Here is a 17,108-nt window from a genome sequence, read left to right on the forward strand (position 1 = left end):
ATTGGTTCTTGTGATATTAATTTCAAAATGTTTATTGAGGGATTATTGGAATGACCTTTTCATGGAGATCAATAGCCATACTACCGTAGAATCAGTACAAGATATACAGTAGGCAGTTGCAAAAGCATCCTTTATGAGTTACACCTGTGGTCAACATGTCTATGTATACAGTGTGTATCCTCAGATCTCCTCCATTGTAGCTCACTGTATTGAGAGATGGTGAGGAAAGATGGTTCATCAGAAGACGAATCATAACAGCAAGACCTTGTCCTCTGTGTTTCATATGGTAACCTCTCTTTCCCTGTGAAAGAGGCCCTTATTTTAGCCCAGCATTTTTACACACAGTTTCATTTTTGTGTGTCTGGGCCATAAATCACAATGATGACTCTGCATGGGCGTGTGTGTTTGTGTGTGTTTGCGAGCCAAACCAAACAGGAGGGCTGACGTGCCTGAATTGTGGTTCTGCATCGCCTAGTGGATACGTGTCATCTGCGTTTGGGAGTGAGGTATGCTGGGACAAAAACCTGAGGTCATCCACCTGACCTTGGCTAACAGCCTGACTCAAAACATCTTTCAGTATAGGAGGGAGAGAAGGAAAGAGGGAGGGAGAGAGAGAGATGGAGGTAGGGAGGGATGGAGGGAGGGAGGGAAATAGAGTGCGTGAAAGAGAAACAGGAAAGTAGAGAGGGAGAAAGGGAGAGGAAGAGAGAGGAGAACAGTATAGAAAGAGATTGCTGCAGAGCAATAGCCACACAATCATTATTTTAACATCAAGGGCAATAGCAATTATTAAGCTTTACTCTGCTTTGGCAGCACAGTTAAGTCAATGTAGAAATACAATGAAGATACAGAGTTATGACTGAGATGGATTTCTGTCCTCTGAGAATGGGGTATCAGTGAGGAGTCCATTTGAAAGTGACGTTCATTACCTCACGCGATTTGATTTTGTGAAATCTAAGCGGAATTTTTAATGGTATGGCACACTGCTCAATAATTCCACTGATAAGAGCCTTGGAGAATGAGAGTCCAATGGCCTGTGTAAATCTGTGACTGAAGACATCGCGGTTATCACTCTCTCTTATCCTCCCTCTCTCACTTCCCCTCTCACTCACTCCCTCTCCCTCTCTCTCTCCCTTTTCCTCTCTCCTGCACCTTTCTATTTAAAAAAAAAATCTCTCTCCATCTCTCTTGTCTCTCTCCCTTTTCTGTCTCTGTCTATTGCTCTTTCCTCTTTCTACCTTTCTCTCCCTCTCATTTTCCTCACCTTCTGTCTCTGTCTCTCACTTCCATCTTCCCTTTGTGTCTCATAGGAACAGCCTTTAACCCTGCAAAGTGTGTATGTGTGTGAGAGAGAGAGTGAAAGGGCCATATTTGCATCCTGATCGATTGTCTACACTTAAAACGGGCATGTTTAAATGAAATTGTTATCTCTAAGAGCGTTCAAACGCTTGTTTAATAAAATGAGATAAAAAACAGTCTTCATTAAAAAGGTCACAGTTTGTTTGTCGGTTTTTCCTTTAGAAAGACCTTGAAGGTATATCAGCCCCCATCCCACACACACACACACACACACACACACACACACACACACACACACACGAGGATAGATAAGGAGTCCTTTTAAAACCGGATGCATTATTTAACCCACCCCAGCTAATGGCTCAGATTGTCCTGTAACAATTGAATAACATCTGGAGATAACACAGACCTTTTGCTCTCCTTCTAAAGGATCCCCGCGTGAAACCGTAGATAGCAGCTCACGCTGACGCTTTTATCAGGAGGGCAGTGGGAACATCCTCCCAGCCAGGCCAGAAAACACTGTTACCATCACAAAATAAGATTGCTCCCTGCCAAAGGTTTTGGAAGAGGAGAAAAGAGGAGAGAGACAGCAGGGGAAGAGGGGGGGGGGGGAAGGAAAAATCAATAACATGGTGGTCAGTATTAATCTAACATCAATATAGGCAGTATCTTTTACTTTTCATGGTAATGGCTCTAGTGATCTCCTAAAGTGCCTCTCAAGTGCTTAGAGGGCGGCTGATAGCATCTTATCATGGCTGGAGGAGTGTACCGGGCTGGGCAGGGATGGGTGCAACACTAGTCAAGGTCCTGGGACTGTTTGGGGAACAAGGGGGACTGTAAAATTGTGTGCGTGATCTCCTTTTGAAGAGCTGTTGCTTAACCCTGACAGATGGGAGAGGGTTTGTTGCCCCTAACGACCAGTACCACCTTAGTCACGGCCGGCCCCTCTCTGTCTCTTCGATGGGTTACTGTCGTTCATAGATTGAACACACCTACAATCACACACGCACACTCATATGTACACTGAAACACACACACACACACACACACACCAGGGTCGGGGCCTGGCGCTACTGCCAAATATGGCTGAGTATGTGTGTGCAGTGCGTGTCTTTGTGTGTAGGAGTGTTTTTTATTTTCTGTTGAATAAATACTTCTGGCTACTCTCAGCCCATTGGACGGAGCTGAACTCTAGGTTTGTGTGTGTCCTACAGTATATTTCTGCTTGAGACGTGCTGAGAATGGCATCGCCACAATTCATCCATTTGAGCACATTTGCAAGTTTTAACAGTGACTCTGTTCAAAAGGCATTTCTCCCACGGTTCAGCTCTTTCCCCTCACTGTACTGTGTCCACACACTGAAACACAGACATACAGCATAGCATCGCAGCTCCGCTCACTAGTGTGTCGTCTGTAATGCACGTACCAGATTCTCATAGAAAGGTACTCATATTCTGTATCCTCTTTATTCTAGCATCTCAAACCCAGCTTCTCACCTGACAAGAGATTCTATGACTTTCACTGAGCTTTCATTGTGCTTTTATTCTGATGGGAGCGAGCATCACAGTCCAATATGGAGAACAGAAAGCTCCCTCTCTGTCTCCCTTTTCCACATTTGAATGAAGTCATCTTGTCCCAGAGTGGAGGTGCTATTGGCCTAGATCCCTAATTTCCATCCCCCCTCCCTTTCCCTGGTAGGCCCCCCTGGTTGTACTAATATCTGATTGGCCAGCCAGATTTGGGTTTATGCACCAGAGCTGAGAGAGCTTGTGGTGGAGGTGAGGGAGGGAGGAGGGACAGATATTGTGTGTGTCTGTATATGTTTGTGCCTGTTGGATGCCTTCCAGTTTCCCTCTTCACTACCCTCCCTGCCCCCCCTCTCTGCTGGCTCTTGGGGGAGAGAGGCAATTATCTCTGGGGTCCTTAACAACCCTCCCATAGCTGTGTGTTTATATTTATGTGTGTGTGTGTATGTGTTCATGTGTGTGTTACATTGCACAGGATCATCCTCCCATCACAGCAGTGCTTGCGATTCAGGGCGAGTGAGTGTGTGAATTAGAAAAACACAGTCCTTATCAAAATGCTATCTATCATTGATTCAAAGAAACAAATATTTTGATATATTGAGTAACGCCCAAACATCAGCAATTGCAAAAATATCCCACTTGAACAAAAGACAGTCTTTTTGTCATGTACTCACACAGAGGTTGAGCAACATCCTTCATGTTTGTGGTCAGGAAGTGGAGGTGCTTTATGAGGAGATAGCAGTGAGAGGCAAACACCACTCTACCTACAGTACCAAACATCAATGACTCTAGTATTCCTTTGCAAAAGAGCACGAGGCAGTGTCACAATGCCTTAACACTACAGGCTCCCGAGTGGCGCAGGGGACTAAGGCACTGCAGACCCTGGTTCGATTCCAGGCTGTGTCACAACCGGCCGTGATTGGGAGTCCCATGCGGTGGCGCACAACTGGCCCAGCGTCGTCCGGTTTTTGGCCGGGGTGGGCCGTCATTGTAAGTAAGAATTTGTTCTTAACTGACTTGCCTAGTTCAATTAAGAAACAGTACTATTAGAACTCCACTTGGACCAGCATGGACTTACTGTTGCTTCAGGAATGGCTGTATCCCACATCTTTTGTTTCCCTCAGCTTAAACACTACACAATCACACTGAGGGACGTTTTAAATGCCCCGTAAATACAGTACATCGAATGAAAATGTTTTAAATCTCTATGCCCATATAAACTATTTAGGATTATCCAATATCTTTACAAATGGAGCTGATTATCCCATTAAGCTGAACTCTCACTATAAATTGTGCTCTAATACTGATGTAGATTTCTGGGGGCCAGAGTGGGTAGGAGGATAAGTGTTACTGGGCAATGTTTTTTATTTGATTGCCTTCTTTCCCCTCTCTCTCTTCCGCCTGTGGTCCTTCGGTATACTCTGAATGCTCAACACTAATACCATTCTCCAAATGTCATGAAACGAGGGCATAAACATTTTTCCGGGTTTATGATTTCATTTTTCACCTCCAGAGAAAGTCTTTTTTTTCTTTTTCTCTCCATCTCTCTCTTCTTTCTTCATTCTATTCCATTTATTCATATTCAACAGTCAATCATTTTTTTTTTTAAAAAGAGAGAGGGAGAGAGAGAAATCTGGAGATTGCAGATGGAAGTGGTGTTTTTTTCTTCATGTTCTTATCCTTCCGCATTTGAACCGGCGATGTAGAAAAGCGCTAGGAGCACCGCTTTACATAGCAGCCTCACTCTCATCAAAAGCCGCCAATCGGGCCTAAATCAGCATGCAAAATGCCACTCAACCCTGTAGCCTTTATTAAAGTTTGCAGGGACTCAATTTGAGATAGCGATCGTTCCTATTAAAAAGCAAAATGTAAGATAGTTTTTTTATATAAATCTCAGGCTGGAATGGAATTGTTAATCAGCATAGTCTGATGTGATTTCTCTGTCACAAATCCTGCCCAGGGCTCAGCAGCACACCAGCTTTACCGTAACTTCGGGCTTAGCAGTCACCACGGAAACCATGCAGGGGAGGATGGGATGTATAGAGGGGTGGGGGGAGGCTAAGCTCTCCTCCCCAGCAAGGCTCCTCCTGCCTCCATCCCTCCCCCCTCTCGCCCCCTCCATGATGAGAAGCTAGCTGATATCAGGGGCTTGATTGGATTTCAGTTTTATTGGGCAATGTGTTGTTTTGGTGGTCTGACTTGTAGCTGGTGTACATGTTCTGGAAAGGCTCAAGCCCAATGTCACATGTCCCAACAGGACCTTCCTTAAGCCTTCCTCACTAGACTAGTTTAGACATGGACAGATTCTGTTTGCTTAAATGTATGAGTGTATTTGGTGTATTTTGTATGCAAGTGTTTTTGTTTACAAGTATACATGCTTTTGTATGTGTGGTGTGAATGAGTGTTGACTTGTGTTTATGTGTGTGAAATTGCAGTGGACCCCTGGTGTGACTGTGGTGTTGGGGTTCAGGGATGAGTGTGTTTGTCTTCCCTCCCTCTCCAACCCCCCGCTCTTGGCTTGCATCCTACCTGGTGAGGCTTCCTGTTTATGGGCTGAGCCGTGGAGTCCTGCCCCTTGGGCCTCTGGTTCTCTGGATCTCAGCGCTGTACGGGCCCGGCTGAGAGAGCAGCTCCTGCTTAACCTCCCAAAGCTTGTGTGCTCTATGTCCACAGCTACACACAGCTACACACACACACGCACATGCACACACACACACACACACACACACACACACACACACACACACACACACACACACACACACACACACACACACACATATATATAGCTATTGCATTACAATATTGTGTGTGTGTATTTAAGTCGCATGTATTCAAATGTATTTACAATATGGGGTGTGTGTACTGTGCCCTCATATGGTCTGTGATCCAGTTGAAGCATACCCAGTAGCAGGTCATCCTACAATGGTAATGATGTCAACCAAAAGCTCAGCCGTATCACAGTAGTGAACTGTATGCAGATCGGGCTGGCTAGGAGACCATGATGCTTCAGTGCAGCACAGTTGAACTCAGACCAATACAGCACTCAGCTGTGTTCGTTAAAACTCTGTATCCAACTGCGTCATTGGAATTGAAACGCACAGAGATGACAGGTCCCATGAAATCACAACAGAAATATGTGCGTGAGACCAAGAGAGAGTGAGCAAAATGGAAAGAGAGAGGGGATAGTGACTGTATTTCTGTGAATATGTGTGCATCTCTATAGTGTGTCTATGTATGAATTTGTGGACACACCATTTGTGGATATTCCACATTAGTGAGGAGGCTGCCAAGCCAATCATCTCAGCCTAACGGTAATTGAATGTGATTTTAATGGAGAGAGGCATGTGTGCACTGAAACATGAGTCTACAGCGGGTTAGCTCATGCCAGCAGTGGTCTGACCGGCAGTTAACTCTACTTCAGTAACATCAGGGTGAATTTAAGTCTTCGTGCTACCGCTTGCCTGATGTTATCCATATACTTCATACCAGTCTGTATAACTTGAACACAGGGATGTTAATTAGATAGTTGTACTGATGTTCACAACTATGAAAATTGAGAGATTACATGCTGTGGAATCCGACCATTGTTTGTGAGATAATTGCATATGGATTTTATGGATAGAATTTGTTCATAAAGATATAGTATGTGACCAGCACAGTAAACGGCAGGCTTAAAATGAAGTGTTTGTGTTGTTCTAGTCTATACATTACAGTACATATGACTGGGTTGTTCTAGTCTCTACAGTACAGTACATCTACCTGACTGTGTTGTTATAGTCTATACAGTACAGTACACATGGCTGGGTTGTTCTAGTCTCTACAGTACAGTACATCTACCTGACTGGGATGTTCTAGTCTACACAGTGCAGTACATCTACCTGACTGTGTTGTTCTAGTCTATACAGTACATCTACTTGACTGTGTTGTTCTAGTCTCTACAGTACAGTACATATGACTGGGTTGTTCTAGTCTATACAGTACAGTACATATGACGGGGTTGTTCTAGTCTATACAGTACAGAACATATGGCTGGGTTGTTCTAGTCTATACAGTACAGTACATATGACGGGGTTGTTCTAGTCTATACAGTACAGAACATATGGCTGGGTTGTTCTAGTCTATACAGTACAGAACATATGACGGGGTTGTTCTAGTCTATACAGTACAGTACATATGGCTGGGTTGTTCTAGTCTATACAGTACAGTACATATGGCTGGGTTGTTCTAGTCTATACAGTACAGAATGGCTGGGTTGTTCTATCTATACAGACTGGGGGTTGTTCTAGTCTATACAGTACAGTACATATGACTGGGTTGTTCTAGTCTATACAGTACAGTACATATGGCTGGGTTGTTCTAGTCTCTACAGTACAGAACATATGACTGGGTTGTTCTAGTCTATACAGTACAGTACATATGACCTGACTGGGTTGTTCTAGTCTATACAGTCTCTACACAGAACAGTACAGTACATATGGCTAGTCTATGGGTTGTTCTAGTCTATACAGTACATATGACAGTACAGAACATATGTGGGTTGTTCTAGTACAGTACATATGACTGGGGTTGTTCTAGTCTATACAGTACAGTACATATGACGGGGTTGTTCTAGTCTATATGGCAGTACAGTACATATGGCTGGGTTGTTCTAGTCTATACAGTACAGAACATACAGTACATATGGCTGGGTTGTTCTAGTCTATACAGTACAGTACATATGGCTGGGTTGTTCTAGTCTATACAGTACAGTACATATGGCTGGGTTGTTCTAGTCTATACAGTACAGTACATATGACTGGGTTGTTCTAGTCTATACAGTACAGTACATATGACGGGGTTGTTCTAGTCTATACAGTACAGAACATATGACTGGGTTGTTCTAGTCTATACAGTACAGTACATATGGCTGGGTTGTTCTAGTCTATACAGTACAGAACATATGGCTGGGTTGTTCTACAGTACAGAACATATGACAGTACAGTACAGTACATATGACGGGGTTGTTCTAGTCTATACAGTACAGAACATATGGCTGGGTTGTTCTAGTCTATACAGTACAGAACATATTCTAGGTACAGTACATATGGCTGGGTTGTTCTAGTCTATACAGTACAGAATATGGCATATGACATATGGCTGGGTTGTTCTAGTCTATACAGTACAGTACATATGACGGGGTTGTTCTAGTCTATACAGTACGGAACATATGACTGGGTTGTTCTAGTCTATACAGTACAGTACATATGGCTGGGTTGTTATAGTCTATACAGTACAGAACATATGGCTGGGTTGTTCTAGTCTCTACAGTACAGTACATAACATAGTACAGAACATATGGCTGGGTTGTTCTAGTCTATACAGTACAGAACATATGGCTGGGTTGTTCTAGTCTATACAGTACAGAACATATGACTGGGTTGTTCTAGTCTATACAGTACAGAACATATGGCTGGGTTGTTCTAGTCTATACAGTACAGAACATATGACTGGGTTGTTCTAGTCTATACAGTACAGTACATATGACTGGGTTGTTGTAGTCTATACAGTACAGTACATATGACTGGGTTGTTCTAGTCTATACAGTACGGAACATATGACTGGGTTGTTCTAGTCTATACAGTACAGTACACATGTACACAGTGTGGTGGTGTCATAGAGCAAGGTGCCTGCTACAGTGTGGTGGTGTCATATGGCAGGGTGCCTGCTACAGTGTGGTGGTGTCATAGGGCAGGGTGCCTGCTACAGTGTGGTGGTGTAATAGGGCAGGGTGCCTGCTACAGTGTGGTGGTGTCATATGGCAGGGTGCCTGCTACAGTGTGGTGGTGTCATATGGCAGGGTGCCTGCTACAGTGTGGTGGTGTCATAGGGCAGGGTCCCTGCTACAGTGTGGTGGTGTCATAGGGCAGGGTGCCTGCTACAGTGTGGTGGTGTCATATGGCAGGGTGCCTGCTACAGTGTGGTGGTGTCATAGGGCAGGGTTCCTGCTACAGTGTGGTGGTGTCATAGGGCAGGGTGCCTGCTACAGTGTGGTGGTGTCATAGGGCAGGGTGCCTGCTACAGCGTGGTGGTGTCATAGGGAAGGGTGCCTGCTACAGTGTGGTGGTGTCATAGGACAAGGTGCCTGCTACAGTGTGGTGGTGTCATAGGGCAAGGTGCCTGCTACAGTGTGGTGTCATAGGGCAGGGTGCCTGCTACAGTGTGGTGGTGTCATAGGGCAAGGTGCCTGCTACAGTGTGGTGTCATAGGGCAAGGTGCCTGCTACAGTGTGGTGTCATAGGGCAAGGTGCCTGCTACAGTGTGGTGGTGTCATAGGGCAAGGTGCCTGCTACAGTGTGGTGTCATAGGGCAAGGTGCCTGCTACAGTGCGGTGGTGTCATAGGGCAAGGTGCCTGCTACAGTGTGGTGTCATAGGGCAAGGTGCCTGCTACAGTGCGGTGGTGTCATAGGGAAGGGTGCCTGCTACAGTGTGGTGGTGTCATAGGGCAGGGTGCCTGCTACAGTGTGGTGGTATCATAGGGCAAGGTGCCTGCTACAGTGTGGTGTCATAGGGCAGGGTGCCTGCTACAGTGTGGTGGTGTCATAGGGCAAGGTGCCTGCTACAGTGTGGTGTCATAGGGCAAGGTGCCTGCTACAGTGTGGTGTCATAGGGCAAGGTGCCTGCCTGCTTGTGGTGGTGTCATAGGGCAAGGTGCCTGCTACAGTGTGGTGTCATAGGGCAAGGTGCCTGCTGGTGTCAGTGCGGTGGTGTCATAGGGCAAGGTGCCTGCTACAGTGCGGTGGTGTCATAGGGCAAGGTGCCTGCTACAGTGTGGTGGTGTCATAGGGCAAGGTGCCTGCTACAGTGCGGTGGTGTCATAGGGCAAGGTGCCTGCTACAGTGTGGTGGTGTCATAGGGAAGGGTGCCTGCTACAGTGTGGTGGTGTCATAGGGCAGGGTGCCTGCTACAGTGTGGTGGTGTCATAGGGCAGGGCCTGCTACAGTGTGGTGCCTGGGCAGGGTGCCTGCTACAGTGTGGTGGTGTCATAGGGCAGGGTTCCTGCTACAGTGTGGTGGTGTCATAGGGCAGGGTGCCTGCTACAGTGTGGTGGTGTCATAGGGAAGGGTGCCTGCTACAGTGCGGTGGTGTCATAGGGCAGGGTGCCTACTACAGTGTGGTGGTGTCATAGGGAAGGGTGCCTGCTACAGTGTGGTGGTGTCATAGGACAAGGTGCCTGCTACAGTGTGGTGGTGTCATAGGGCAAGGTGCCTGCTACAGTGTGGTGTCATAGGGCAGGGTGCCTGCTACAGTGTGGTGGTGTCATAGGGCAAGGTGCCTGCTACAGTGTGGTGGTGTTATAGAGCAGGGTGGGTGGTACAGTGTGGTGGTGTCACAGGGCAGGGTGCCTGCTACAGTGTGGTGGTGTCATAGGGCAGGGTGCCTGCTACAGTGTGGTGGTGTCATAGGGCAGGGTGCCTGCTACAGTGTGGTGGTGTCATAGGGCAGGGTGCCTGCTACAGTGTGGTGGTGTCATAGGGCAGGGTGCCTGCTACAGTGTGGTGGTGTCATAGGGCAGGGTTCCTGCTACAGTGTGGTGGTGTCATAGGGCAGGGTGCCTGCTACAGTGTGGTGGTGTTATAGAGCAGGGTGGGTGGTACAGTGTGGTGGTGTCACAGGGCAGGGTGCCTGCTACAGTGCGGTGGTGTCATAGGGCAGGGTGCCTGCTACAGTGCGGTGGTGTCATAGGGCAGGGTGCCTGCTACAGTGTGGTGGTGTCATAGGGCAGGGTGCCTGCTACAGTGTGGTGGTGTCATAGGGCAGGGTGCCTGCTACAGTGTGGTGGTGTCACAGGGCAGGGTGCCTGCTACAGTGTGGTGGTGTCATAGGGCAGGGTGCCTGCTACAGTGTGGTGGTGTCATAGGGCAAGGTGCCTGCTACAGTGTGGTGGTGTCATAGGGCAGGGTGCCTGCTACAGTGTGGTGGTGTCATAGGGCAGGGTGCCTGCTACAGTGTGGTGTTGTCATAGGGCAGGGTGCCTGCTACAGTGTGGTGGTGTCACAGGGCAGGGTGCCTGCTACAGTGTGGTGGTGTCATAGGGCAGGGTGCCTGCTACAGTGTGGTGGTGTCATAGGGCAGGGTTCCTGCTACAGTGGGGTGGTGTCATAGTGCAGGGTTCCTGCTACAGTGCGGTGGTGTCATAGGGCAAGGTGCCTGCTACAGTGTGGTGGTGTCATAGTGCTGGGTGCGTGGTACACATGCTGCTGATTGCATTCATCAATTTGCTTTGACAAATCAAGCAAGATGTATCATCCTTTTCCAATATTTGTTAGAGCCATATTCTAAACTAAACACAGATGAAGTATGTTTCAGCATGTGTCCCTCATTTGAGTTAAATTATTTAGCTATTTTACTCAGATACGAAATCGTAAAGTAATGTAATCTGCTACTGGAGCTATGTCATCCATTTTTTTTTATTCCACAGTGTGATTATCTTTGAAATCAAGACACGTTATGACAACAACAAGACAAGGGGTTAACAATTTTGATGTGTTCCTCACTGTTTCCATCCCTCCTCTGGGAGGTTTTAACAATCATATGGGCACTACTCATATCAGCACAGAGTTAGAAGACAACGTAGAATACACAAACTCACATCCACACAAACACACATCCTCACAAACACACATCCTCACAAACACACATCCATACAAACACACATCCACACAAACACACATCCATACAAACACACATCCACACAAACACACATCCATACAAACACACGTCCACACGTCCACACGTCCACACATCCACACAAACAGACATCCATACAAACAGACATCCACACAAACACACACATCCACACAAACACAGACATCCACACAAACACACACTTCCACACAAACACACACATCCACACATATACACAAACACATAAATCCAGACAACACACATATCCACACAAACACACACATCCACACAAACACACACGTTCACACAAACACACACATCCACACAAACACAAACACACACCCACACAAATACACATCCACACATCCACACAAACACACACATCCACACAACACACATCCACACAAACACACACTTCCATACAAACACACACATCCACACATCCATACAAACACACACATCCACACATATACACAAACACATAAATCCAGACAACACACATATCCACACAAACACACATATCCACACAAACACACACATCCACACATCCACACATTGGGTTGTGTTGTTGCTGTGTCTTTCCTCTCCCCTCTCTCTATGAGGTGTTTATCTAATACCTGTTTAGAATGCGGCAGCGGGCTCTGCCGGCGCGCTCCCTGCCAGTCCCGGAGGAGGCTCTGCAGTAAATGGCGGTATTATTTGTCAGCCCTGGCAGTGTCTTGAGGCTGCTTCAGAGAGATACAAGGAGGCAACTGATAAGAGGAGCATCAGAAGGGCAGTTAATTGCCTCCAGTCTCCGGGAGCTGGGGAATATTTAAAATCTTTGGGATTAAAGGCAGATTAAAAACGGCAGAAGCAGTGGGCCCAATGGCGCTTAAAGATTGCAATCAGCAAGGGTAATGGTGGAGAAGAAGGAGGAGAGAGAGAGGGAGAGGGAGGAAGAAAACACAGAACGAATGTGGCTGGGGGAGGAATGGAGGGAAGAAGGGAAAAGAGAAAAAATGACAGATAGGAAATTCAGATCGACTCCTAATGCCCAGGGTTCCATCTTGTTAGCACCATTCATCTACGTGTAAACCATTTTTTTTTGTAGGGGTTCTTTTCTTCTTTTTTCTTTTTTTCTCTTCCGAGGCCCTGGTTTGCTAGTGCTGCCTTCTGCAAGCGGCACGGCTCGGGCATTTGGCTGCCTTATCGGTCCATCAGCGAATTAAAAGTGCTTTTCCCTGTGAGGATTAAGGAGGTTGATTGAAGTCGGTATGAAAACTAGCTAATAAGTCGAAAATGTCAGAAGGGCACTCTATCGAAACTGTGTACTTTTCATAACAAAGCTGAGGGAAGGAGGGATGGAGATGGGGGGTGGAGGGGAGGAGGGAGAGACGAGCATAAGGGGAGGAAAAAGAGGAGAGGGGAAGACGAAACTGTCACGTCAGACTAGAATGATGGAAGGAAGATGGGAGGGGGAAGGGACTGAGGGACAGAGGAGAGGATAAGGGTGGTTTTCACCCAGCAGAGAGGGAGGTGCAGGTCTTTGTGTCAGGTCCTAGGCGTAAAAAAATTAACAATCAGAAGGACAACAAATGGAGGTCAAATATTACCCAGAAATACCCCCAGACTGGCGCTATACCACCATCATCAGGAGGTGTGTGTGTGTGGGGTAATAGTGTAAGGGGCAGAACGAAGAGTCATTAGTGGTATTAATGACAGCCAGACGTTATCAGTGAAATCTGATAAGCATTTTGTAAATGGAAGGCATTGCAAATTATGAAAAGGAAACACACACACACACACACACACACACACACACACACACACACACACACACACACACACACACACACACACACACACACACACACACACACAGAAACAGGCTACAGAGACAGACACAGGCTACACACACACACACACACACACACACACACACACACACACACACACACACACACACACACACACAGACACAGGCTACAGAGACAGACACACACACACACACACACACACACACACACACACACACACACACACACACAGAGAAACAGGCTACAGAGACAGACACAGGCTACAGAGACACACACACACACACACACACACACAGGGACAGACACAGGGACAGACACAGGCTACAGAGACACACACACACACACACACACACACACCACAGGCTACAGACACACACACACACACACACACACACACACACACACACACACACACACACACACACACACACACACACACACACACACACACACACACACACACACACACACACACACACACAGGCTACAGAGACAGACACAGCTCCATCTGTGTTAAAGAGGAGACGAGGAACAACGTCTCCATTGTTTTCTGCTTTATTTTAGGTCCATCTCTTATAATCCTATTAATGAATACATGATATACTTTAGGTATCATCTTTAAAATCAACCGCTGGTTTTTAAGATATCAGTTGAAAATCTATGGCGCAGGTTTTTTCTAATCCATTTCTTTCCTCCTCTCTCTCTCCCTCTCTGCCGTCGTTCGTTGAAAGATTAGCCTTATAAATTATGCATCGGTGGATAGTGGGGGTAATCCTAAAAAGAGATAAAGATCGCTTAAGTGTTGAAGGGGCATCAGAGAGGCAGCGCCACGATCATAAATATGAAGCAGATGTTGGGTGACATTTTAAAAAGTGAATCAAATCCCCTCCTCTGCTGCGTCTGGTATTTCAGACGGAGAGAGAGGAACCTGTCATCTATTTTTCGCTGCTTCTCCCCCCCCCTCTATTTTTCAGCGATAATCCCATGCAACCAGTGATGCATAGATTACACAGTCTCTCTCCTTCTTCAGCGTGTGCCTTACTTGCGTGTTTGAGCCAGGTGAACCCTGGGTAATACACTCCTCAATGGACAAAATGGTAGTCCCTTAAATAGCATATACAGTGCCTTGCGAAAGTATTCGGCCCCCTTGAACTTTGCGAACTTTTGCCACATTTCAGGCTTCAAACATAAAGATATAAAACTGTATTTTTTTTGTGAAGAATCAACAACAAGTGGGACACAATCATGAAGTGGAACGACATTTATTGGATATTTCAAACTTTTTTAACAAATCAAAAACTGAAAAATTGGGCGTGCAAAATTATTCAGCCCCCTTAAGTTAATACTTTGTAGCGCCACCTTTTGCTGCGATTACAGCTGTAAGTCGCTTGGGGTATGTCTCTATCAGTTTTGCACATCGAGAGACTGAAATTTTTTCCCATTCCTCCTTGCAAAACAGCTCGAGCTCAGTGAGGTTGGATGGAGAGCATTTGTGAACAGCAGTTTTCAGTTCTTTCCACAGATTCTCGATTGGATTCAGGTCTGGACTTTGACTTGGCCATTCTAACACCTGGATATGTTTATTTTTGAACCATTCCATTGTAGATTTTGCTTTATGTTTTGGATCATTGTCTTGTTGGAAGACAAATCTCCGTCCCAGTCTCAGGTCTTTTGCAGACTCCATCAGGTTTTCTTCCAGAGTGGTCCTGTATTTGGCTCCATCCATCTTCCCATCAATTTGAACCATCTTCCCTGTCCCTGCTGAAGAAAAGCAGGCCCAAACCATGATGCTGCCACCGCCATGTTTGACAGTGGGGATAGGGTGTTCAGGGTGATGAGCTGTGTTGCTTTTACGCCAAACATAACGTTTTGCATTGTTGCCAAAAAGTTCAATTTTGGTTTCATCTGACCAGAGCACCTTCTTCCACATGTTTGGTGTGTCTCCCACGTGGCTTGTGGCAAACTTTAAACAACACTTTTTATGGATATCTTTAAGAAATGGCTTTCTTCTTGCCACTCTTCCATAAAGGCCAGATTTGTGCAATATACGACTGATTGTTGTCCTATGGACAGAGTCTCCCACCTCAGCTGTAGATCTCTGCAGTTCATCCAGAGTGATCATGGGCCTCTTGGCTGCATCTCTGATCAGTCTTCTCCTTGTATGAGCTGAAAGTTTAGAGGGACGCCCAGGTCTTGGTAGATTTGCAGTGGTCTGATACTCCTTCCATTTCAATATTATCGCTTGCACAGTGCTCCTTGGGATGTTTAAAGCTTGGGAAATCTTGTTGTATCCAAATCCGTCTTTAAACTTCTTCACAACAGTATCTCGGACCTGTCTGGTGTGTTCCTTGTTCTTCATGATGCTCTCTGCGCTTTTAACGGACCTCTGAGACTATCACAGTGCAGGTGCATTTATACGGAGACTTGATTACACACAGGTGGATTGTATTTATCATCATTAGTCATTTAGGTCAACATTGGATCATTCAGAGATCCTCACTGAACTTCTGGAGAGAGTTTGCTGCACTGAAAGTAAAGGGGCTGAATAATTTTGCACGCCCAATTTTTCAGTTTTTGATTTGTTAAAAAAGTTTGAAATATCCAATAAATGTCGTTCCACTTCATGATTGTGTCCCACTTGTTGTTGATTCTTCACAAAAAAATACAGTTTTATATCTTTATGTTTGAAGCCTGACATGTGGCAAAAGGTCGCAAAGTTCAAGGGGGCCGAATACTTTCGCAAGGCACTGTACAATTACAGGCCGATCGAAACATGATGATATTGGTGAATTTCCACAAAGGAAGCTGTAAGGTGATGTAGGCCTACATACAGTATGATGGAATGTCTATATGGTGTAGCTACCGTGTGTGTGTGTTGTGTGTGTCAGCATTAAGTATTTAGGGCTGAGTTGACGCAGTGCCACAGCATTAGGATCGTAGTGTGTGTATGTGTGTGTGTGTACTGAGTTCTTAGTGGTGAATTGAGATGGGATTGTTTGGTTCTGCCAGAGGCCCTGAGGACTACTCATCGCGGTTTTTCATCGTCGGGGCTGACATACAGAGGGGCCCAACGATACATTGTCTCCGTACTCATCCCCTTCGTTTTGTCTCCTCTGCTCAGTTTCTTTAGACCAGCCCCGACTCTATTCTGTCACATTGTTGTTTTGTATAGTTGTCTATTGTGGTGAATTTGGGAAGCAAAAACGATGGGCTGCTCTGAAGTGGAAAAGACAATTCTCTTCGTCTCTCTCGGTTGCTGTCTCACCTCTCTCTCTCTCTCTCTCTCTCTCTCTCTCTCAGGGTAAAAAACGATTATCTTCGTCTCTCTCGGTTGCTGTCTCACCTCTCTCTCTCTCTCTCTCTCAGGGTAAAAAACGATTCTCTTCGTCTCTCTCGGTTGCTGTCTCACCTCTCTCTCTCTCTCTCTCTCTCTCTCTCTCTCTCTCTCTCTCAGGGTAAAAAATGATTCTCTTCGTCTCTCTCGGTTGCTGTCTCACCTCTCTCTCTCTCTCTCTCTCTCTCTCTCAGGGTAAAAAACGATTATCTTCGTCTCTCTCTCGCCCAGGTCTTAGATATATAGCTCCTAGTTGCAGAATAATGACTGACTCAGAGTTAGGGTCATTGGTCAACCAATCAGGAGCTATCTGAGGGAACATGAACAGTGACAGTTTTCCAGTTACAGTACTGGGTGTGAGTAGACCCCCCTGTGTCTGTTCTGTTACCATCACGTATCGCAACGATAGGGAGCGGAAGGGAGAGGCCGATACAGTGAAGGGTGGCTAGAGAATGAGGGAGGGGTCCATTTGAGAGTAAAAT

The sequence above is a fragment of the Oncorhynchus nerka genome, linkage group LG23, assembly GCF_034236695.1.
Source record: "Oncorhynchus nerka isolate Pitt River linkage group LG23, Oner_Uvic_2.0, whole genome shotgun sequence".
NCBI classification, from domain to species: Eukaryota; Metazoa; Chordata; class Actinopteri; order Salmoniformes; family Salmonidae; genus Oncorhynchus; species Oncorhynchus nerka.